Raw genomic sequence first — 25610 nt, 5'->3', positions numbered from 1 at the left:
CACAAGGATGAGAAAGGATCCAGAATCTCATGAAGTCCATACAGCCCAAGAGTGGAGCATCTGGGAAGGATTCCCCACCCCAACAATTCTCGCCCTGCCATCATCACTTCATGACCCTTCCCTGGGGGATGATGAAACCAAACAAAAATAAGAACACACTATTATCTCAAGAAAGAATAATAAGAGAAATACAAATTGAATTACCTTGAGCTAATAAATTTGACTAATCAAAACAAAACGAATCAAACAAACGAAGAAGCCCCAAAAAGAAGTTTGAAAATGCTCAGTTACTAAAGCTGTGAAGAAATAGACACTCTCACACTGCACTAGAAAGCAGGCAAAATGGTCAACCCCCATGGAAGGGTATCTGGCAATATCTACCAAAATTACAATGTATTTGAACCACAATGCTACTCCTAGGAATCTATCCCACAGTTACTGTTACGTATGTATCTCAGCATAGATGTTTAAAGATATCAACTAGAGAACTGCTTCTTATAGCAAAAACTGGAAACAAGTATTCAAAAATGGGGACCAATCAGAGAACTATAGTGTATCTGTATAATGGAATATGATACACAAATAAAAAAAGAATGAATAAGCTCTCTATGTATCAATATGGCAAGATCTCCAAAATACACTGTTCCATAATAAAAAAGCTTGGTACAAAATAGTGTAACATGCTATCTTTTCTGGAAAAAGAGAAGAGGTAATAAGAATATATACATATGTTTGTACATGCACTAAGAAACACTGGAGCTGGGCATGACGGTGTGCACCCGTAGTCCTCAGCTACTTGGAAGGCTAAGAGGATCACTCAGCCAAGGGGCTCACGGCTGTAGTGCGCTAGGAAGGCACCTGGGAATAGCCACTGCACTCCAGCCCAGGAAATGTCATGAAATCCTGTCTCTAAAATAAAATTTAAAATGCTGGAAAAATAGTAAGAGACTAATTGAAATTACTTGTGAGGAGTAAAAAGAAAGAGGGGAGATGTAGAGCAAGGTGGGAGCAACATATCTCAATCTAGATTTTTAAATTTTGTTTTTATTTTCACCTTGTAAAGTGCAGTACATATCAAAAAATATATTTTTAGGCTGAGCATGGTGGCTCCTGCCTGTAATCCCAGCATTTTGGGAGGCCGAGGCAAGCAGATCACTTGATGTCAGGAATTCGAGACCAGCCTGGCCAACATGGTGAAACCCTGTCTCTACTAAGGATACAAAAAATTAGCCAGGTGTGGTGATACTTGCCTGTAATCCCAACTACCGGGGAGGCTAAGGCAGGGGAATCGCTTGAACCTGGGAGGTGGAGGTTGCAGTGAGTCAAGATCATGCCACTGCAATCCAGCCTGGGTGACAGAAAGAGACCCTGTTTAAAAAAAAAAAAAAAAAAAAAAAAAAGAAAGAAAGAAAAGAAAAGAAAAAAATATACATTTTTTAAAAACAAAAGTAAAAAATTAAAATCTCCTTTTCTGTATCACCCACTTAAAAATTAGCATAATGCACTATGATGGCACCTGTGAATAGTCACTGCCCTCCAGCCCAGGCAACATCATGAGGCCCCATCTCTAAAACAAAATAAATTTAAAAAAGAAAGAAACTGGAAAAATAGCAAGAGAGCACTTAGCTTCTATAAAATACATCTCATTTGAGAAGACAGGAAATTGTGTTGAAAACAACCCCATGGTACGCTCCAGGCACCCAAACAAATAAACAAAAGATTTCTGCCATGTGACTTTGAGGACCACTCCCTGCCAGCTAGGCAGAAAGATAGCAAGGGAACAGGTGGTGTTCTGGGAATTAGAGTCATATAGGAACTGATTTATATTCCTCTGCCATTTATATATAGACCCCAGTAACCCGACAGCATGGCCAGCATCTGGGAGGAAAAAAAAAAACGCAGTGTGTTTTGCCTTTTTCAGCTAGGATGAGGTTTCATTCTCTCGTCGTTTTACATTTGCACGATAGGAGATCTGTTCTGTTCCTTATGTTAATTGAAATCGGCTGCTTTGGGCTCTGACACAGGCATTTAGCGCTAACAGTCAATTGCTCTTTCCTCAGCCATCTGGCAAAAGAGTTGAAACCAGCAATTTTCTGAGTCAGAATTAGACATCTGAAAACAAATGTGCACATAGGCAAACCTCTGAGAAGTGCAGAATGAAGGAAAGTAGCAGGTAGCAGGATGCCATAAAGCTCACTCTGAAGTAATGGGATCTCTAATAGGGGAACCCAAAATGGTACTTTGGCTTTTGACACCACCACCGCCCTTCCCAGCAGGCAGTCAGAAGCCCTGGGGATCAGGCTGTCTCTCTCTCTCCCTTACGTTCCGTGCTTTGGCCTCGTTTGGCTCTCCCTTGGGGACAGGTGCACTTCTCACTCAGATCTTCTCACCTCTAGTACCTGAGCAGCCACTGGAACTTCAGCAGGAATTTACAGAGCACTCAGGCTTCATCTTCTCCTGGTCCTTCAAACTCCCTGACTGTTCTTTTTCTCCTCCCCCTCATGGATTCCCCTTTCTCCACCTACCCTTTAAAAGTTGGTGTTTCCTCCACTTCTGTCCTCGGCTCATCTTACACCACATGTTTACTCTCCTGTTGCAGGTTTGGGACTGCAAACGAGAGAGAATAGGAATATGGTGTAACATGAACTGAGGCCTAAAGGGCCATGCAAATGGTGCTGGATTCATTTTTAAGAGAGGGACTCATACTAGACCCTTTCTGATGTGGGCTCCTGTTTCCTATGGGCCCATTCAGAGTTTCATGACCAAGCACCAAACTCTCTTCACACAAAAGCAGCAGTGGCTCTATATCTGTCTGCCATTTCCTGCCTTCCGATTGAAGTCTTTCCTAGTAAAGAGTCAGGACACCCACAAACCTGGCCAGAACATATCCCACCCCTCCCCCCACCACCAATGTCAATGGCTCAAAAGCTACACAAGTAAAACTTAAGTATTAGTAAAGCGCATTCCAGATGGAAGACCGTATCATTTTTGAATCAAACACTCACTTGTGATACCCATTATGGTCCTATTTGGCCCTACAAATCCTCTATACAGCAGTGCTCATCAGGTTAATCTGAGTGGTAGCTATGTCCACATGTGCCTGTCTATGCATCCTTCCCAAGGAGGAGCTAAGTCTCAGCTCTAACCCCTGAGGTTAAACAAAGCCCTGAAAAGATAATGACAGTTCATCTACTAAACCCTCTTGCTCTGCCTTTACTCTGGTCCTCATATCCACATCACCAAGAGGGAGGGTTAGTGTAGAAGAGAGACAGGATGTATGAACATTGGATAACAGGATTTGGCTAGTGTGGTCTTTCTACCTGCATGCACCCTGCCCTAAGAGAGTTATGTTCCTCTTTCCCCTTGCTTCTTGCTCTGCTTTGAATTGATTCAATGAAGTATGAGATTCCAACATATTCATTCCAGCTACAAGCCTTTCTGTTCTGTGACCTCTGTAATAAGTTGCCTGGCATGGTACTTGCAGGCTATCACTGCATCACAGTAATTTCCCACAAGACATTTTACCGAGTTTATCTGTATTTTACCTTATGATTACAAGCTACTATTCTTTTTCTGCGTTTTCAGATTTCCCTTTAACAATTTTGTAATCCAGAAAGTAAGTGTGCTTTTCAAAAGGGTAACATAATCTGTTGCATTAGCCCAGGCACTAAGGGCTGAAACTAAGTTTTATCCAGACTAGTTCCCTGTGTCGCCACACAGCAAATAGGGTGGTGGTCAAGTTTGCACAGGTTGGCTTCTCACCTACGTAAGAATGTCAGAAACAGTTCACTTGCTCTCTGTCCCCCACTCCCTGCTGTAGTCAGATGTTTATGACTTGTCTGTAGACCCCAGACTAAATTAAAGCATAGGAGCAACTCAGTGCTGGGTTCTTGGTGCTACCGTCTATTGCAACTCAGGATTAAAATATTGGGGCAGAGCAGATGACATTAGGAAGACTGACCAGCCACTGGGCAAGGTGCTCACAGCCTCAGGTGCTGGACACAATATGCTGTGTGCGTCACTGTGGACTCGGCTAACTGTGAATCTCCTTTCTCTGGCATTTTCTATTTTCATTCTCAGAAGGTAACTATGATTCTAGAGGATGCAAAATGCCAATCCACAGCATGTTACCATCAAACAATTAAGGAATTTCACATTTTTTAAAATCCAGATTTCCTGCTTCTGTTGATAAATGAGAGCTCTGGACCTACGACTCCCCACGGCGACAACAGGCTGCCCTCTTTAGATAGACTCCACCCACTCACGGCAAAGTCACTCCCTTACATTTCCTGCACTGTCTCCTTGACTATACTATTGGTTTCAGTATTCCTGGTTGTTGCCTCATGTTTTACCCAAAGTGCAATCTACCTGTTGTCTGTTCTCTTTGTCTAATGTTCAGGGTTCACATGGCCCAGTGTTCACATGCCTGTGTTCTGCTCTCTGAGCATGATCACTGATACCCCGTCTGTCTCGCTGTGCCTTTCCATTCCCTACCTTCCTGTGCGGGCAGACCTCCTCGCTATTGCTCTCTGCCTGGTTTCTCAGGCCCCTGTCTGACCTTGGCCAGTCTTCTAGTTGATATTCTCTTAAACCAATAATAGGACCTGACATCCAGAACTGCTGGGGGATTCGCTTTTGGTGACTTATTGCATTTTAACATAGGGGTCATCACACCAACCTGGCAAACGTGGTCAGAACCCCGGAAGCTTCTTTAAAAACTAGTCAAGTGTTTCAGTAGCCTGATACTAAATCCCTGCAGCCTGTGACCTAGTCATTCGGTTGGTACCGAATGCCGTCTGAGGTTAAACAAAGCCCTGAAAAGATAATGAGATGAAATGGCTTGACCTTCAGGTGGAAGATCTCTCCTTTCCTCCTTAGCCTCTAGCTGGCTTAGATTATTTTTATCATTTTTCAAAGCAGCAACGTTTATTTCCTCTGCTTCAGTGAGCTGTGCAGATGCAAGGTCTAGAAGGAATATTTAGTGGTCGCCATGGTTACAATTAGTCATATGAAGTTATAGCTCATGTGCTGATTCCTCTCTTCACAGCTGTAAAAAGAAAGCACGCTCCAAAAAACAGGCTTGCTGGGGCTCTGAAGACTTTAATTCTGTAACGGGTCCAGCTCCTCTGGTCATTTATCTTGGTCTACACATTTAATTAGCACTTCAAAGATTTTAAGCAGAGACGATTTTATAGAACATGAAGCTAGATGGACATTTTGAGATTTAGCCACACCTTCTTATTTTACAAATAAGGAAACTGAGGTCCAGAAAGCAGAAGAGACTTAGAACTACACAATAGGTCAATTAAAAGAACTTAGAGACACAGTAAGTCAATTAAAGTCATGAAAGGGGTATAGTTGTAAGTACTAGGGCCAGGGCTCCTTCTAGCTTCACTGTATCTCCCAACCTAACTAACCAGGAGACTGAGTCATGTGAAGCTCTAGGATGGACAAGGACTTAACAAGTTCAGTGTAAGGCAGGGAAATCTGTTCTCACAAGAAGAGGTTGGCTCCCTTGAAATGGGGTTTAAGCCAAAACCCACAAATGATCTCCAAGACCATGTTAGGCTTGGAGTGTCAACTGGGTTTTATGATTGGTTAAGTCTAGGTGGCACAACCAACCACTATTTCAAAATGAGTCTGTCTGCTGGTTCTGACCAGTTTTCTAAAAAGGGAATGCCCCACAAGTGCCACAGCTCCTTCTGTGGTCCTGACTTCTTGCTGTCTTACAATTTCCCTATTCTCCTGACTCAGTGTTCAGTAGAGCCTAACTTCCAGTGAGCCCAGGACTATGGCTCTTCTACTGCTTTGCGATGGCTGGATATAAAAACGAAATTGCAAATAGAACATCATAAACAAGGGTCAGTTTTCTTCACACTTACTAACTAAGGCTTTCTGTTTGATTGACTTAATATTTAACTTGTTTTTGCTTGAATAACCTCAACATTGGATAACCCGAACAAACGTTTCTTCACAGACCTTGTTTCCAAGTACCATTCCTCACTAGAAGGAGCCAGGATTCCTTGGAGCGAGGAAGGCCAGGGCAAAGTGAGACAAGAAGGGTTTGGAATATCTTATACTAAAAAATGTTCAAAAAATGATGAAAGATATGTCAAAAAGACTTAGGGCCGGCTTTAAGGGTATCCATTGGCTAAATTTGAGACAATTTGAGCTTCAACATTAATTAAATGGCAGCATTCGTTCTAATTCACTGAGTAAAAGCAAGAATCCAGATAATAAACATAGAAGAAATAATAATAGTTGGTAAATAAATCATCTTTTTTAAAAGACATCATAGTAATAACGGATTTAGTCAAGATTCATCAATGGATGCTAAAGCTATGGGGTAAAAGTTTGAAGAGGATAGGATATTAAATAGCCTCAAAATTATTTCTCTGTAGATTGTAAAGAGAAATGGTAGTCTTATAGTGGAGATACATGGCAATCACCACTTTACACAAAGTGACCAAAGTTAATGTCATCAATAATGTGTGCCTCTAGGTGGTGATACGTTAAGGACACAACATCATTGTCATGGTATGCTTGCCAAAAATACATAATCTGAACTTCATGATGAGTAAACCTGAGGCAAACCCAAATCATGTGACATTTCTACCAAACATCTGGCCTGTATACTTCAATGTCAATGTCCTGAGAAACAAAGCTAAGAAACTGCTTTAAATTTAAGGAGATGAATGAGACATGACAACTAAATGCCACCTGTGATCCTGAATTGGATGTTGGTTGAGGGAGAAAACAAACAGTTACAAAAACATTTTGGGGCAATTATTAAAAGTTGAATATGATCTATATATTAAATAATAGCATGTATTAATGTTAAATGTCCTGAATCTGATCTTGGTACTATGGGTCTATAAGGGGAAAAGGAGTACAACATTTGAAACTAATACTCGAATGGGAAAGGAGGAAAATGAAGCAAAATGTTAAAACAGAACAACTCAGATGGGTTTAAGAGTTAGTTCTTGGTACTACTCTTAAAACTTCTGTAAATTTGAAATGATTTCAAGTTAAAAAGTAAAATTTAGAAACTCTTCAGTTTGAAGGGGTCCTTATGCAAGTAGCAGATAGGTGCAAACAAGACAAGCTCAAACTGACAATTCACAAGTTGAATTATTTAACTACAGCTCAAAGTACTAGGCAGAAAGAAAAATATATCAATTTATTATTTGAGAAAACATTTGTTGATTAATATTAATAATAGTTAATATTCGTAAGTACTTCGTGTGGGTTACTTGTAGCAGATTGCATTTTTCTAAATACGAACACATTGAATTACATTCCACCCCATGTGCTTTTCGTAAAATCTGATGTTTATATACTCCATCAAGAAATGGGTTATATTTTTCTTTTTCTTGGCCTTTGACTGCCTTGATCAATATAATAGCATAGAAGAGATGGTGCATGACTTCTGGGCCTGGGCCATAAAAGGCATAGAAACTTACCTTGTCTCTTGGATTGCTTGCTCTGACAATGAAAAGAAATGGCTATGCAAAAAATGCAATGGGGCCAGGCACAGTGGCTCATGCCTGTTATCCCAGCACTTTGAGAGGTTGAGGCAGGCAGATAACAAGGTCATGAGATCGAGACCATCTTGGCCAACATGGTAAAACCCGGTCTCTACTAAAAATACAAAAATTAGCTGGGCGTGGTGGTGCACACCTGTAGTCCCAGCTACTTGGGAGGCTGAGCTAGGAGAATTGCTTGAACCCAGGAGGCACAGGTTGGGTTGTGGTGAGCTGAGATTGTGCCACTGCACTCCAGCCTGGCAACAATTGAGATACCATCTCACACCACTTAGAATGGCGATAATTAAAAAGTCAGGAAACAACAGATGCTGGAGAGGATGTGGAGAAATAGGAACACTTTTACACTGTTGGTGGGAGTGTAAATTAGCTTGACTATTGTGGAAGACAGTGTGGCAATTCCTCAAGGATCTAGAGAATCTAGAACTATCATTTGATCCAGCAATCCCATTACTGGGTATATACCCAAAGGATTATAAATCATTATACTATAAAGACATATGCATACATATGCTTACTGCGGCACTGTTCATAATAGCAAAGACTTGGAACTAACCCAAATGCCCATCAATGATAGACTGGATAAAGAAAATTTGGCACATATACACCATGGATACTACGCAGTAAATAAAAAGGATGAGTTCATCTCTTTTCCAGGGATATGGATGAAGCTGGAAACCATCATTCTCAGCAAACTAACACAGGAACAGAAAACAAACACCACATGTTCTCACTCATAAGTGGGAGTTGAACAATGAGAACATGTGGACACAGGGAGGGGAACATCACACACTGGGGCCTGTTGGAGGGTGGGGGGGCTAGAGGAGGAACAGCATTCGGAGAAATACCTAATCTAGATGACGGGGTGATGGGTGCAGCAAACTACCATGGCATGTGTACACCTGTGTTACAAACCTGCACGTTCTGCACATGTACCCCGTAACTTAAAGTATAATTTTTTTAAAAAACTATGAAAAAATAAAAATAATGCAATGAAAGCACACTGATGAGAGAAGAAATAATGTCTAAGAAAAGCTTCAAAAAGAGATACTTGAGGCCCTCATTCTCCACATGAACCAGTGAGGGAGCTGCCACAGGCCTACATGAGCCTGCCAAACAAGCAGAGACCCCTGCCTCACCTTTCCCTAAACCTAATTATATTCTATGATTGTGTTTTGTTCAAGAAAACTTGATTGCATGCCTTGATAATGCAATGGATTAGCACACTAGACATTACTATCTTAGAGTTTAAACACAAACATTTTGCAAGCACCAAACCAAATGTGATGCCCTCAGTCCATCATCCTAATAGTGATACAGAAGACAATGAACTGATGAGACACTCATCTTCATACCTAATAAAAGCCTGCCAGTTCAGTGCCTTCCCCAGTGTTTCCGGCAGTCTTCTCCTTTGATTCTTTGTTCACCATCAGGTATGCAGTCGGCATGTAATAAATAATAAAAACAACTTTTCACTTCAGGGCTTGTTTCTTCTGCTTTCTAAATTCTTTCAATTCTCTTAGACATAGCAGTTCTCCACTCTTCAAATAGCACAGTAAAGACTCATACAAATCATCCCCTTCTCTGAGCATCTAAACATTCAGAATCATAGCACTTAGCATTTGAATACATGCCTTTGACCCTTAGTAGTTTTATGTCAGATGGTGGAGTTTATAAGGTTCTTTGTCAAGGGCTTATATGTGTCATTGAAATGCCACCCTCAACCCCTATGTGCACCCAGCACAACCTTAAGTATGCAGTATAACACATACTTGCCAATTAACTGATTGAGCCTAACATACTAAAAAGTTCACTGCTATAATCTTATTTATGTTGATAACTTTTTAAAATCTTCTACAAATAACATTTGAAGAAGTAAGTTTCCAATGCCTAGTGAAAGAGAAATGGCCTGGTGAGTGATGTATTACAGGGGAGATGTTCTTGATCTCTTTGCTGACCCAGAGCTAACTTATCTCTTTACAGTCACTGGGCAGGCACCAGCCTCCAAAGGAGCACGGGACTGATATCCTCTATGAAGGATGTAGATAGTGCTGGACGCACTTACAAGCATATAGTCTAGAATCAGGCAGAATGGGTTCAAAGCCTTTTCCACTTCCCAGCCATGGGACCTTAGGCATTTTAATTCTTTAAACCTGAGCTTCGGTGTCTTCAAAATGGGGATATTAATCTACTGTACTTAGCTCATAGGGTTGTGGAGAGGATTATATGAGGCATGTAAAGCGTGTGACACAGGTACCTAGGGAGAGTTACAGAAGTGTTGGTGGTCAACCTCCAGGTGATGATACAAATCACCCTCTGCGTACAGTCAGCCCCACGTGGGAGATGAAGAAACGGGAGGTGTTTGTTCTTGGTCATTTGTTCTTTTTTCCCTGCAGGTAAAAGGGATTTCTTTTGCTTATTTTGTATTTCCCTCTGGCATATCTGAAAAGGAACAACCATACATAAATAAAATATGAAAATTCAAATCACAGGATGAAACCAGTTCTTGCCAGTTCCTGGGGTGTTTTTTCTCCTGCTGCTAATTTCTCTCTTCCTCTACTAAATGCATTTTAAGAAAAATTCTATATTTATTTTTCTTGTCTCTTTAAAAAATTTACCATAAAATTTGGGAGAAATGCTCTAGTTTCGTTCCTTTAGACTACTCTCCATAAACTTCTTAATTCAGCTAGTATAATGTGTATTCGGTGTATCCAGTCAGATGACTTTTTAGACTATGAAAAGGTTTTAGACTATGAAAAGTTTCCAGCATTAATGTCTCTGGGGGCATTCAGACATGAAAGTTATTTAGCACAATTGCTTCGCAAATCTAACAAGGGATAATAGCTTCAACTCCTGGAGGACTCAATTAACTGTAGCATCTGTTAAAAATGAAAAAAGTCATCATAAAATTAAAGGTAACACCCCTATGTTCTAGGGGAAAAAAAATGCGAGTTGCTCAACCTATAGAGATTTGCGTTAGGATATAACTTATAGCTCACGGGCTAAGAGTGACTTGTGTGGCTCCTTGGACAAGGAATTTAATCTCTGGGCTAACCATCCAGTTTCTTGGCTATTTGAGAGGAAAGAAAGAGAAACGTCAATGTACCCTTGGAGAATAAAGATTAGAGATTAGACCTCAAATGTAAAACTATGACCTTGTATTCAGCCCTCAGTTCAAGACTTTGAATCTTACCCCCAAATCACCTTTCGAATAACAGGGAAGGTAAATGGGGAGAGAAATATATGTAAAGGACTGAGAAACACTAACAAGGGTATATAATTTTGATCACTCCCAAATGACAAGCTCATATGCCAGGACATGGGCTTTTATTCTACTTATACAAAAGCCTGAGTTCCAATACTTAATATCTTCTGATAATTACTTGGCCAGTAATCCACATCAAATCCCCACACTCCAGTGATTCATTTTGAAAAGCTCCTAAACAAGCACCAACTCAGCGATCTTCCACCCTGATTCCCTTGGATGGAGAAGAGAAAATACTTCAGAGTTGCTCACCCCTGGGCGGCACTTGGGGTGAGGTCATGTTAGGAAACAGGAGATGAACCCATAACAAAGATTCATGGGGATTTGGAAAAGCAAGTTTAAACAATATGCTCATGAATCTGGAGTAAATGTAAACCAATCAAAAAGGGAAAATACGTAGTCAACTTTTATGCTTATATCTTTGGCCGCTCTGTAGAACAGCTTCATCTTGCTGCCTCATTAGCTATCCCAGGCCAACCATGGTCTACAAGCTGAAGTCACAGGCTGAGTACTCCCTCTAGTTGGGGGAAAAAAATTAAGAAGGTCAAGGAGGATTCTGTGCTAAAGCAGGACTGTGATTTGCAATGTTTTTTTAAAATCTCATAACAGCTCTTGTACTAAAAAGGTTTTTAATGGTGTCTTATAACTGACATGGCCATTCTCCTGAGTTACTGTCTCGCTGGAATTTCAGTAAAGCAGTGCCAGTCTTTCCCATGATCATGGCAAGAGGAAGTAAGGTAGAAACAGACAAGTGCCTCCAGCAGTGATAAGCAACCCAAATCTTATGATACAAGTGATTCAGCCCAAGAGCCACAGTCACGATAAACACTAAAAAAGCTGATTTGTGTTGCCACTTCTCACATACACCCGCAGATTAACATTCGGGGTTGAAAAAAAACATCCATGTTCTTACTCACCTTCTTCTATTCAACAAAGCAGACATTTTAATCGCCTATAACCTCCCACTATGGAATTCATTATAACTATTGCCATTTTGAATAAATGAAAAGTTAATCTGTACCTATTTTATTTTTATTTTTGATACAGGCAAAGTATGGTAGTTTGTAATGTGTTACAGGGTTTCGTGTCTTGTATACTTTAAGAGCAAAAATCACAAAACACCCTATCTATTGGATAGTTAGTCTAGAAGAAATTTTGGCAAATCTCCAGGTCAGTAGGAAAATAATTTTTTTACCTTAACAGCTGATAGTCTAAGACCAAGTCCAAAGCAGTGGGAAAGGACACAGAGGCAGGTCATCTCTTCAAGTCCAAGCCATGTGTAAATAAAGGAGGCAACCACATTCAGGGAATCAGTCAGGGTACAACCTGAGCTGCAATCTCAGAACTGCCCCTAAGGCTGCAGTGAGTGTCACTCACCAGAGAGTGGTATGTTCTCTGTTAAAGGCAGATGCTAGAGAAGAAGCAAGACCCCACTGCAATCCCCACTCCACGTCACAGACTGGAAAGATGGGAACAAAGCAGGGATCAAAACCCAGCCAGATCATCGAGGATACCCAAAGAAATTCCCACTGGACTTCAATCTCTAGATCATAAGAGAGAAACCTCAGGTGTCCACATGACCCAGGTAGAAAGGAAGCTGACCCTTTCACATTCTTGCACAGAACAGAGTAACTTATTGTGGGGGTCTATGAGGCAAGTCTGTCATAAAATTACACATCCCACTGGTGCTCTAAGTTTCTAGGCACCTAACTCACCCTAGGCCTAGGAGACACACTGAGAAACTCGTGAGGGTACATTTGAGACTTCCAGGATTGGCTATCATTGGGCAAGCATCCCAGGTAGACGTCTCTGGGACTGCAGGAAATGACTGACTCAAGTCCAATCCAGGTTACGGCTCCAGCCAAAGGTTCTGAGGTGAGAGACGGGCTGGAATGCCAGGGTGAACAAGAATATTTGTAAGGGAATGAAACAGAAAGCTGAGTGTATCTGTCTCTCAAGCATGGCAGCCTGGCAGCATGACATGGAGTATGGCAGGCATGGGTAAGGGGCAGAGTGAGGAAGGAGCAAGGGTGGAGCAGACACGAGGATGAGAGCAAGGCTCTCTCCAGGCTTCCTGGAATAAACCCACAGCAGCAACAGCCTGTGAGTGTCAGGGCTGGTTCATCACCACAATCCAGATGGGCTCTGAAACAGGTTTGAGCTGGGGTGGTTAGTAAAGGGCAGTAAATTCAGCTGGAAATACAAAGAAAATGGAACAAATGTCCTCTTTTATTTTAAATCTAATGACATAAAGTTTAAAGACAGATTTATAAAATTGATCATTTATTTAGCACACCCCATACACCAGGTATTCTTCTAAGCTCACAACTTCATTTGATTATTCAACCATCTCACAAGGCAGATAGGAAGACATTTTATAAAGATGGTGAAGCTCAAAGAGGTTATGTAATTCCCTCTTCTTCCCTCTCCCAAAAATACTACCATATCGCTGTCTCCAAAGTCTGCCCAATCCCATAACCCTGGTTTTCCTCATCAAGATATGGCCGCCAGTTGTTTGTTTGTTTGAAACCGAGTCTTTCTGTGTCACCAGGCTGGAGTGCAGTGATGCGATCCCGGCTCACTGCAACCTCTGCTTCCTAGGTTCAAGCCATTCTCCTGCCTCAGCCTCCCGAGTAGCCAGGACTACAGGTGCATGCCATCATGCTCAGCTAATTTTTGTATTTTTAATAGAGACAGTGTTTCACCACATTGGCCAGGATGGTCTTGATCTCCTGACCTTGTGATCTGCCCATCTCAGCCTCCCAAAGTGCTGGGACTGTAGGCATGAGCCACTGTGCTCCGCCAGCCTCCGGTTTTAATCTTTTCAATGTTTAACCTTTCAATTTTCCGGCCATGTAATGCTAGAAAGGTCATTAAATTTCTTGCAGCCCCATTTTCTTCTTTTTCTTTTCCCAGGAAAAGAACTCCATGATCTCCAAGATCTCCTCTGAAACTTGTGGTATCCAGCTCAGAGCTTTGTCTCAATGTGATATTAGAAACACAGGAATACTTCTGGCTTGGGATGGGAAGGAACATTAACTGCTAAAGAACTGTGGATAATTAAAAATCATCCATAAGCAATATGGAGCTCCTCATGTTCAATGATTAAATGAATGAAGTTTGCATGTCCAGCAAAAACCCTACTCTGCTCTGCAATAAAATGTCCACCCAAGGGAGGAAGTGAAATTACATGATTTATGAATTGCCAGAAAAGGCAATCCTCTCATATTTCTATAAAGTGTCCTGGTGTTATAATTAAGGAACTCAGTGGGGCCCCTCTGTTCACTATTAACCAAATGAATTCTGATGTGCTTGGATCAGGAAACATGTGAGCCATGATATTTCTGATTTTTAGTGTCCCTACTCTTCCCTCTTGATATTTCAAATCAACTGTGGCTTCCCTCAGCTTAGCTTTGATTTTCTAATTTGAACCTAGTTCCTGGACTCTTTATGAATAACCAACCAACTGCTCCGAATGTGATTTTCCTTACCTAGAAAATAATCCTTCATATGCATATCTCTCCTTGTGCCCTGAAAACAGAAAAGGATAAAAAGGACATACGGTTCTGCATAAGGGGTTTATGATTGAGCCAAGAAAATCACCTGATTGTAGGGGTGACAATAAGCCATGGCAGCAATGAAATATTTTGAAATTTTCTTCTCTAAATTTTAAATAATTTGCCTAGGATGATCTAACTGTATTGGGAAGAGCACTGAGTTTAGAATCAAATAGACCCGAGGCCAAGTCTCAGCTCTGCAATTTACTAGGATTTGCCCCGACCCTGAATGATCTATGGAATCAAACCAAACCTGAAATTATTCATATGACAAATGTCATCATTAATAGCCATTTCACAAAACTGTTCTGAAGATGCAATTCATTTACTTGTGTTAAATGTTAGCATGATCCTGGTATAATCTTCCTTGTAAAAGGAACAGCCACCCCATGTTAAATACCCAATATATGCCAGGCTCTGTGTTAAGAACTTCACATACATTAACTTTAGAGGTCACATCTAAGCAACCCTGCAAGGTGAGCCCTGTGTTATTAACTGTCTCCAAGAAGAGGAGCCTGAGTCACAAAGAGATAAAGCAACTGGTCCAAAGTCTTCTTGCCAGACAAACAACCCTGGGACAACTACGGCATTTTGTTATACTCACAGGCATCAGAATAGATGTGCATCAGAAATATGTGGTTTGAAATCTTCACTCTTCTGGAAAACTTATGAACCCATTTCAGAGAAAAACTTCTCACCAATGAAGAAATAAAATTTTTCTAATGATAGACTTCAGAGAAGAAGAAGTAACACTCCACCTTATACACTTCCAGCCAAGTGGTACTTTGGCAGATAGTTTGACAGGGAGATAGTTAAAGGGATGAAAAGAGGCTCAACCATGGACTGTTGCCATGGGCATTCAGCTGATACCCTGTGGTTACCCACAGTTGCCTGGATCCACACTTCCACACTGGCCCTAGCATGGGACAGGTGGACTGGCTTTACTTTCATGGGCAGCTTACGAACTACAACACATGAAACAGTCTCTGAAGACAACTTTGCAATCAGGAAGAAAAAATACTTTACACATTGATATTTGAAATAGCCATAGGCTTTTATGAGCCGAAAGAGGTCTCAAGCAGGAAGTTCACAGGTTTATAGTTATCCACAGCATTAGGAACATAAGATTCAACACTGAAACAGTCTCACATAAGAACTGCTTTTGAAAACTTGAGGTCAATGAACTCTCCTATGCCTCACATTCATGTCACCTTCAAACACTGCCCCAACGATAAGCCTCTGCAGTCATCTACTCTGTCCTTAACCGAAAGGACAGAATAACTAACACTAAACCAATATTTGGATCTGGGAGAAGCAAATGTTCTTTAACTAACACTAAACTAATATTTGGATGGGGGGGAAGCAAATGTCCACATTCCCTATTCACTCTCCAGTCTTTCCGCTGTCTCCTTTAGAACCCCGTTTCCTGATTATCAAAGTTTAGTGCATTTTCAGCTTCCAGAAGGAAATCTTCTACCACTTCTTTGCCAAACCCAAACCTGAACCTCCCTCTGGACGATCTGTAGGTACAGATCTGTAGATCTCTGTAGGTGCAGCTTTGGGTCTCTCCAACCTCCCTGGACATGGAACAGTATTCTCCTAGTTCTCTGTGCACTCTCAAATTTTTCTTCCCTTAATGAACAACCCCTGCACTCTGTAAGCTTGTGCCTTATAGAACACAACCCTGAATGCCTTTCTCTCACTGTCATCAACCAACTCTCCCACATTCAGCTCCAAACATTAAGCAGCACCTGAGTCACAGGGGCCTTTCCTCCCCTCGTCTTACCATCACCCTGGGTGAATTCCAACCCCATGTGCACACCCCATCAAATGCCTTGCCCCACAGCTCCTGGGCCTCCTCATTCCAATAACCTTCAATTCTACTCCAATTTTGTCACCCACATGTATAACCACACCCTGAAACTTGTCATCCCACAGAATTGCTTTACTAATGAAAATTTATTCTCTGATAAACCACAGCCTGACCACACAACCTACTTAAATTTCCTATTCTCTGCTAATTCCTTTAAACTTGTTTTTCAACTTCATTTTCAAAAAAAAAAAAAAAGCTCTGATCCACTGTCCCGTGCTCCCATTTCCCTAGTCAGTGCCTTCCTGTCTTCACTTTCCTCCCCATTGTGGCCTAAACCATCTCTTTAATCATTCACTTACGAATGATTTCAATTTTCCTGCTCCCTTGTGCTTCCTCCAAATGAGTCCACTACAGTCCTGAATTTTTATCATTCCCACATCAGTTTTTCTTCCAGTTCTACACTCAGGCAATGCAAGCAGAGAATTCCACAACATGCTTCTACAGATCCATGGTCTGTATCTCTAGATATTACCTCCATGATTTTCCTATGTATCAACTGTTATTTTACACCACCATTTCTTACAAAGACTGCTTCAAATCTTTACTACATACAACTTACCTATCCCCTTATTTACAATAGATATCCTTACCTGTCTTCACCAAGAAAACAGAGCAATCAGGTAGAAATTCCCTTAACTTTCTGTCCATCTCCACTTTCCACTCATACAACCATATTTTTATCAGCATCTTTTCTTACCTCCTTCCTACCCATTCCAGAGACAGTATCCTTTCTTTTATCTAAACCAATCCTCTAGCCCTAATTCTTTTGCCCCTTTTTTACTATTGGCTGCCCCGGTTGTTGGTGGAGCAGCTGGGAATGGGATGTAGGCGCTCTGGCTTCAAGTTTGGTACATTGTTGTTAGCATATTTCAGCAGTGCCAAAATTTCAAGAGAACTCACACTCAGGTATGAAGAAATGCAGAAATAACTTTGGTTATTGGTCAGAAGAGTTCACAGCATAATGTTTGGTTACCAAAGTGTTTGCTGTTTCAACACCAGGATGTGACCTATATTAGCCTGTTCTCTCATTGCTGATAAAGACATACCCAAGACTGGGTAATTTATAAAGTAAAGGAGGTTTAATGGACTGATAGTCCATTCCTCCTGGGGAGGCCTCACAATCATGGTGGAAGGTGAAAGGCATGCCTTACATGGTAGCAGGCAAGAGAGAAAGAACTAAGTGAAAGGGGAAAACCCATATAAAACCATCAGATCTCGTGAGATTTATTCACTACCATGAGAACAGTATGGGGAAAACTGCCTCCATGATTCAGTTATCTCCCACTGTGTCCCTCCCGCAACACATGGGAATTATGTGCGTACAATTCAAGATGAGATTTGGCTGGGGAAACAGCCAAACCATATCATGACCCGTGAACCAGGATGTGATCACATATGTGGCATCTTGCAGTCAAAATACCTGTGTTTCCAAGTGCTTGTGAGATTGGAATGCATTGCTGGTCTCACAGAGAGAGGCATAATAGCCAAGGGCCACTTTGGACATTACATAAACACAAGGAACTGACTATTTCTGGCTCCCCTGTCATTCATCCATCCCAGTATCTGAATGGGGTATGTGCTCATTGAGTGTGAATCGGTTCCATCGTCAGTTGACACTAAGCCACGACCGCTGCAGTTGGCCTTCCCCAAGTCAAGTCATAAAGAATTTAGATCAGATATCCATCATGATCCACAACCAGGTCCAGGATATTGATGTTTCTTTTCTTTTCTTTTGCACTGGAATACAATGGTACAATCTCAGCTCACAGCAACCTCCACCTCTTGGGTGCAAGCGATTCTCCCGCCTCAGCCTCCTGATTAGCTGGGATTACAGGAGTATACCAGCATGCCCAGCTAATTTTGTATTTTTAGTTGAGACAAGGTTTCTCCATGGTAGTCAGGGTGGTTCGATTTCAGATGATCTGCCTGCCTCAGCCTCCCAAAGTGTTGAGATTACAGGCATGAGCCATTGCGCCCAATGGTTTCTCATCTTTGGTGCACATGGCCCAAGCCAGAGTAACTTTCAGCAGATTGAGTTACTTGGGGCTCCTTTTCTCAAAAAGCAGTAAGGATGTAACAGGATGCAGAGAATGAGGATAAATACAGATAATTATAAAAAGCTGCAAAACGGAGAGTTGTTTTGAATGAAAATAATTACACTTTTAAAGTGCATTTTTCTAGTTACCATATGCTTTATTTACTGCTACTGTTATTTTTATTACTTTATACCAGCTAGACTGATATCACACATTGTCTGTAAACATATGCAATTTGATATGTCATGATATCTGTGGTTGTGATAGTTTTACAATTACCCAACTCATCCTGGGTCTGGATGATTTTCGTTAAGAGCTAAATATCACCTTAAAGGGAAAAAATGTAGAAATAGAGTTAACTTTTCTAAATCCTCACCACTTAATTTTACTTTTTCTCACAAATAAAAGTACAGATAAGTCTGACAGCTTTTCCTGTATTATAACATGACAAATACGGATCGTGTATAGATGCTTATGTTTATATTTTTGGCTTTAAAGAATTTCACAGACATTATAAGCAAAGTAAAATGTTCCTTATTAAAAGGCATAATCCTTCTTTAGAACATTTAGTAATCTTTGAATTAACTCATGCGATTTTGTTGTTTCTTGGTACACTTAAAGCCGCTCATTCAAAATATCAATAAGATCTTAGCACACTTAAACCTCCCATCCAAAATAATATCAATAAGAACTATCATTCATTGCATGTTTATTATTAAGCTGTCTGTTAAGCATCTTACTTTTTCTTCTAACTATATGAAATGGCTTTATTAGCTCCATTTTTACTGAAGAGGAAACTGAAGCTAATAGAGATCAAATGCCTTTTCTAATTTGTTAGTAAATGATGGTGCTGAACTTGAAGCAAAGCCTAATTCCAGAGCTGAAGTTTGAACTTTTAATAATAAAGCATATTTTATCTCCCAAAATCTACCTATCTTATATGTGAGTCTTTTTGCTTCTTGCTCTTCCTGTTACTTGGAGGAATTTAAAATAAAGTAGCCTTTCTGCCGTTATCAAGCAATTAACTTATAGGCAATTTTATGTAAAAAAAAAAAAAAAAAGAGCTAAATTCTAAAACAAATCTTTTTCAAGTGTTTTTTAACCTTTATTTTAGTTTCAGGGTACATGTACAGGTTTGTTACATAGGTAAACTCATGTCACAGGGACTTGTTGTACAGATTATTTCATCACCCAGGTACTAAGCCTAGTACTCATTAGTTATTTTTTGTGATCTTCTCCCTCCTCCCATTCTCCATCCTCCACCATCAAGTAGACCCCAGTGTCTGTTGTGTCCATTTGTTCTAATCATTTAGCATCCGCACATAAGTGAGAACATGTGGCACTTGGTTTTCTGTTCCTGCATTAGTTTGCTAAGGACGATGGCCTCCAGCTCCAACCATTTTTCTACAAAAGACTCGATCTCATTCCTTTTTATGGCTGCATAGTATTCCACGGTGTATATGTACCACATTTTCTTTATCCAGTCTACCACTGATGGGGATTTAGGTTGATTCTGGGTCTTTGCTATTGTGAAGAATGCTGCGATTAACATACATGTGTATGTGTCTTTATGGTAGAACGATTTATATTCCTCTGTGTATATCCCTAGTAATGGGATTGCTGGGTTGAATGGCAGTTCTGTTTTTAGCTCTTTGAGGAAACGCCACACTGCTTTCCACAGTGGTTGAACTAATTTACATTCCCATCAACAATATATAAGTGTTCCCTTTTCTCCACAATCTCATCAGCACCTTTTTAAAAAAATTTTTTTAATAATGGCCATTATAATTGGTGTGCGATGGTATCTTATTGTGGTTTTGATTTGAATTTTCTCTAATGATTGGTGATATTGAGCTTTTTTCAGACACTGCTTGGCCACAGGCATGTCTTCTTTGGAAAAGTGCCGGTTCATGTCCTTTGGCCACTTTTTAATGGGGTCGTTTGTTTTTTTGATGTTGTTGTTGTTTTGTAAATTTATTAATTTCTTTATAAATGCTGGATATTAGAACTTTGTCAGATGCATAGTTTGCAAAATTTTTCTCCCATTCTGTAGGTTGTCTGTTTATTGATAGTTTCTTTTGCTATGCAAAAGCTCTTATGTTAAAAATTCTCAATAAAAGGAACATATCTCAAAATAATAAGAGCTGTCTATGCAACTCTTATCCAACATCATAGCCAACATCATACTGAATAGGCAAAAGCTAAAAGCATTTTCCTTGAAAACTGGCACGAGATAAGAATGCCCTCATTTAGCACCCTCTTCAACATAGTATTGAAAGTCCTGACCAGAAGATTCAAGCAAGATTTAAAAAAAAAAAAAAAAAAAGTAGGAAGAGAGGAAGTCAAACTATCCCTGTTTTCTGATGACATAATTCTACATCTAGAAAATCCCAGACTTGGCCCAAAAGTTCCTTTAGCTGGTAAACAACTTCAGCAAAGTTTCAGGATATAAAATTAAGGTACAAAAATCATTAGCATTCCTATGCACCAACAACAGCCAAGCTGGAAGCCAAATAAGGAACACAATCCCATTCACAACTGCCATAAAAAGAACAAAATACCAAAGAATACATCTAAACAGAAAGGTGAAAGATCTCTCCAGTGTGGATTACAAAATCCTGCTCAAAGAAATCACAGATCAAACAAACAAATGGAAAAACATTTGACAGTCATGGATCAGAACAATCAATATTATTAAAAGGCCTATTTTTCCCAAAGCAATTTACAGATTCAGTGCCATTTCTGTTTAACTACCAATGGCATTCTTCACAGAAGTAGAAAAAAACTATTTCAAAATTTACATGAAGCCAAAAAAGAACCCAAATAGCAAAGGCAATCATAAACAAAAGGAACAAAGCTGAAGGCATCATGTTACCTGATTTCAAACTACACTATAGGGCTACAGTAATAAAAACAGCATGGTATTGGCACAAAAATAGACACATAGACCAATGGAAGAGAGTAGAGAGCCACATATCTACAACCATCTGAACTTCAACAAAGCTGACAAAAGCAAGCAATGGGGAAAGGACTCCCTATTCAAAAGTGCAAGTGTTTTAATCTAATAGAAGATATTAATATATTTATTTCCTACCTTGTAAAATATGCTGATCTTGACTTCCATTGTCTTTAGACATTTGTGTAACTTAGTTTCAGCGTCTTTGAAGTACACTGTAATTGAAAAGCAAAGACAATAATTATTCTTTGGAAATGAAACCTATTTCTTAAATGTTATTGACCGTAATAGTCATAATAAAAATAAAATTTCATTAAACCTCATACCTAATGGTATCGTTTCTTTTGCAAGTTCACTGATTTGGCAGTGCAAACAATGTAATACAGCATACAATAAAGTGTAAGACAGGTATTTTTCTACTGATTCCACTAGCTGACACATTGCACAATAACTGCCAGAATACCTAATTCCTTTGCAAATCACTCTTCATTGCCTCTAGTGTAATTTTAGTTTTCCTAAAACTGAAAATCATGTAGTAAAAGTAAAATATATTAAAATTTGCCGGGCGTGATGGCTCAAGCCTGTAATCCCAGCACTTTGGGAGGCCGAGGCGGGTGGATCACAACGTCAGGAAATCAAGACCATCCTGGTCAACACGGTGAAACCCTGTCTCTGCTAAAAATACAAAAAATTATCTGGGCATGGTGGTGCATGCCTGTAATCCCAGCTACTCAGGAGGCTGAGGCAGGAGAATTGCTTGAACCCAGGAGGTGGAGGCTGCGGTGAGCTGAGATCGCGCCATTGCACTCCAGCCTGGGTAACAAGAGCGAAACTCCATCTCAAAAAAAAAAAAAAATATATATATATATATATATATATATATATATATATATAAATTTAAAATATCAGATTAGCATCACCAATAGAATAGGTAGTGATTTTAAAATGTAATTGCTTTTAACAGACAAGCTTATATTTTGTAATTATATTCATATAGGAACATCAACTTTTTTGTATTTCACATCAAAGGTATCATCAGATAATCCTGGGAAGTAAAGAAGAGAAATACATTCCAATTAGGAACCTGAGAGAGGATTAAACAGACACCTCTGGTCATGTATGCCTAATTCACAGAGCTTTGAGACTTCCCCTCACGTGGTCCATGTTTTGGTCCCACTAATGTTAACAGTATTGCTATTGGCAACCTACCATTTTCTCTCTCAAGGGGCGAAATGTGATACAGCTGTCACACCAACCCATTCTGGATATTTAAAATTCCAATTGAGTCATGCTGCCTATGTTGGATTTTGGAGATGTGAACTGTTATCAAAGAGGAAGTAAGATAAAATGCTGGGCTAAGTTCATGTTAGGCCACTGGCTTATCTGAATCCATATTCCCAGAAAAGGCATAACAAAGCCACAACAAAGCCACCCTAGTCATCATTTTCCTCAGGAGTATTACTTGAGTTGTCATTTCATCCCTCCCTGACTACAACACAACATGAAATCAGCAAGATTACCCACAATGCCTTACACAGCATATACATACACCTCTAATACCTACAGCTCAGTTTTATTGAGGCAGTTTGAGAAAGCAGAAAGAAATAGAATGACAAATCTATAAATACGGTTAGTTAATAGAAAGTTTCATTACACAAAGGCCTAGGGTAGCTTTAGGATTTTCAGAAGTGCACTACCCTGAGAAACCATTGCCTGCGGACCAAGTTTGCTTTTAAGGATTAAGTCATGTGACTCCCACATTTTCTCACTGCAATTAAACACACAAATGCCCACAGTGAAGGAAGAGAATTTCACAAAGGTTAACCAGATCCCAAAGGTTAGGGAAAAAAACACACACACTAAGATTAACTACCTCAGATATACCAGAAACACTTCGGACAGAACAGCAGAGTTTCTGAACAGGACATTTAAAAAGCTCCATTTTAATATTGCCTGTCACAAACAATAGAAGAAAAAAAAAAGAAGAGAAAGAAGAGGTCAGGAACATGTTTATTTCAAACTTTTATAAATTAAATTTAAAGATTATTCTCCCTGGTACTACCCAGGATTGGGGCTCTCATATGTGTACCATTTTAAGCTTATCTCGGCAAACAACATGTAAAGAATTTGAAGGTATTTGCTTTATCCTACTGTCCTGCATGAAGTCTGATTTATAAAATGAAATCGCGTGGCAGAGTGAGGTGGCTCGTGCCTGTAATCCCAACACTTTCGGAGACTGAGGCAGGTGGACTGCTTGACCCTTGGAGTTCAAGACTAGCTTAGGCAACATGGTGAGACAACCATCTGTACAAAAAACACTTAAAAATTAGCTGAGTGTGGTGGCATACATCTGTGGCCCCAACTACCTAGAAGGCTGAGATGGGAGGATCGCCTGAGCCTGGGAGGTCAAGGATACAGCAAACCATGATTGTGCCACTGCATTCCATCCTGGGCAACAAAGCAAGACTCTGTCTCAAACAAACAAACAAATAAACAAACAAACAAACAAATAAAATAAAAATTTTTTTAAATAAATAGAACTTTTTTTCCTGAATGAAATTGTGACAGCAAAAACAACCACCATTTATTGAGGGCTGCATGGAGCTAAGCACTTTACAGACAATAACAGCCATATGAGGTAGTTATTAATGTTATCACTTTCACAAATGAGTGGCTGAGGCTCAGAGGATTAGCCGGCTCTTCCTTCCTTGTCAGTGCCTGATTTGAGCATCTTCTCTGCGAAGCCTCTGCCTCTGACCTCACCTATTCCAGGCTTCCTCTATCACTCTTTCCTTTGAGCTGCATTGCACCCGGTATGTTCCTCCTCTGTGGAAACCATCACACAGTAATTACGATTATTGGTTGAACAGCTTTCTCCCCAGCAACCCTAAGAGGGCAGAGATCCCATCTTGGGTTTTTTATACCCTCAGACCCTGTCATGCTGCTTGATATACATAATAGAGATTCATGTAATGTTCATGATAAATGAGGGAATGAATGGAGAAAGCAAACGTTTAGGAAAAGAAAACATTATAGGGAAAGGACCTAGTGGGGAAGCAATATTTAAATAATGTAAGGAAACTTATCCAAAAGTTATTCTGACATTTACTTTGGATTTTACATGCATATATTCTTTCAGTTCCCCTATCTGTCAGAATAACCAGTAAATGCCAACATGCTTCTCAAATAGAATGACACAAGGCTGTAAGGCATGATGGAAAGAGTACTGGATTTAGAATCCTACCTGAGTTTGAGACCTGACTCTACAGACCTTGGGCAAATCATCAATCAACCATCTGAGCCACCTTTGCTCATCTGTGACATGGGATCACTTCCAGCCCTGCACCTACCTCACATATTCACATGGAGATTTAGAGAAATCAAACGGTATATGCAAATGCATTCAACAGGTATAAAGAACAAAACAAATGTTAATTACCACAATAGGTGGCTCTTATGAGAGACTGACCACTGTGGCTAACTTGAAGTCATGTGACATGGGGAAGGTAGGTGGCAGCTAGCTTCTGTTGAGTACCCACTCTGTGCCATGCACCATGCAAGCATTTCATATATAGACCTCACTTTACCCAAAGCTACTTGAGTAACTAACCCAAAGCTATTCATAAGGGGTCAAGCTGGGAACTGTTGTCATGTCTTATTGATTTCAAAACTCATAATCTTTACATCAACACTCTGCTGCTTTTGTGGAATATCACTTGTCAGTGTACAAAATTATCTGAAAGTTTGAACTTATGGTTAAAAGTTCTGCCTGTCAGGATTCAGAAAAACTTTGAATATTTGTTATATTAAAATCTTGGCTGGGAATGGTGACTCCCAGTACTTTTGGAGGTCAAACAGGAAGATTCCTTGAGGCCAGGAGTTTGAGACCAGCCTGGACAACATGACAAAACCCCATTTCTACAAAAAATACATAAATAAACAACAAAAATCAGCCAAGCATGGTGGTGATACCTGCAGTCCCAGCTGCTCAAGAGGCCGAGGTGAGCAGATCATGAGCCTGTGAGGTTGAGGCTGCAGAGAGCTATAATCATGCCACTGTTCTCCAGCCTGGGCAACAGAGCAAGACCCTGTCTCAAAAAATCCATTGGTATCTTTCAAATTGAAGTTTATAAGACAATCAGTCCTTTTACTTGAAGTTCACAGGTAGATGACTGTTTAATAAATAACAGCTTTCTGCCCTAACCAAGCTCAGAACCAACAGACAGATAGACCCAATTCTGAGCCCAGTGAAGATCATAACACACCTATTGTTGATCAAAGTGAAACTGAAGGGTGTGTCTCCACTCTGCAGCCTCAGTAGCTTCCTTCTGTGCCACCCCATCATGCAGCCTTACCCCCAATCACTGGCATCACTCACT

This window comes from Saimiri boliviensis, chromosome 7, assembly GCF_048565385.1.
Source record: "Saimiri boliviensis isolate mSaiBol1 chromosome 7, mSaiBol1.pri, whole genome shotgun sequence".
Lineage (NCBI taxonomy): Eukaryota > Metazoa > Chordata > Mammalia > Primates > Cebidae > Saimiri > Saimiri boliviensis.
The sequence above is the reverse complement of the archived record's forward strand: the minus strand, read 5'-3'. Positions refer to the sequence as shown.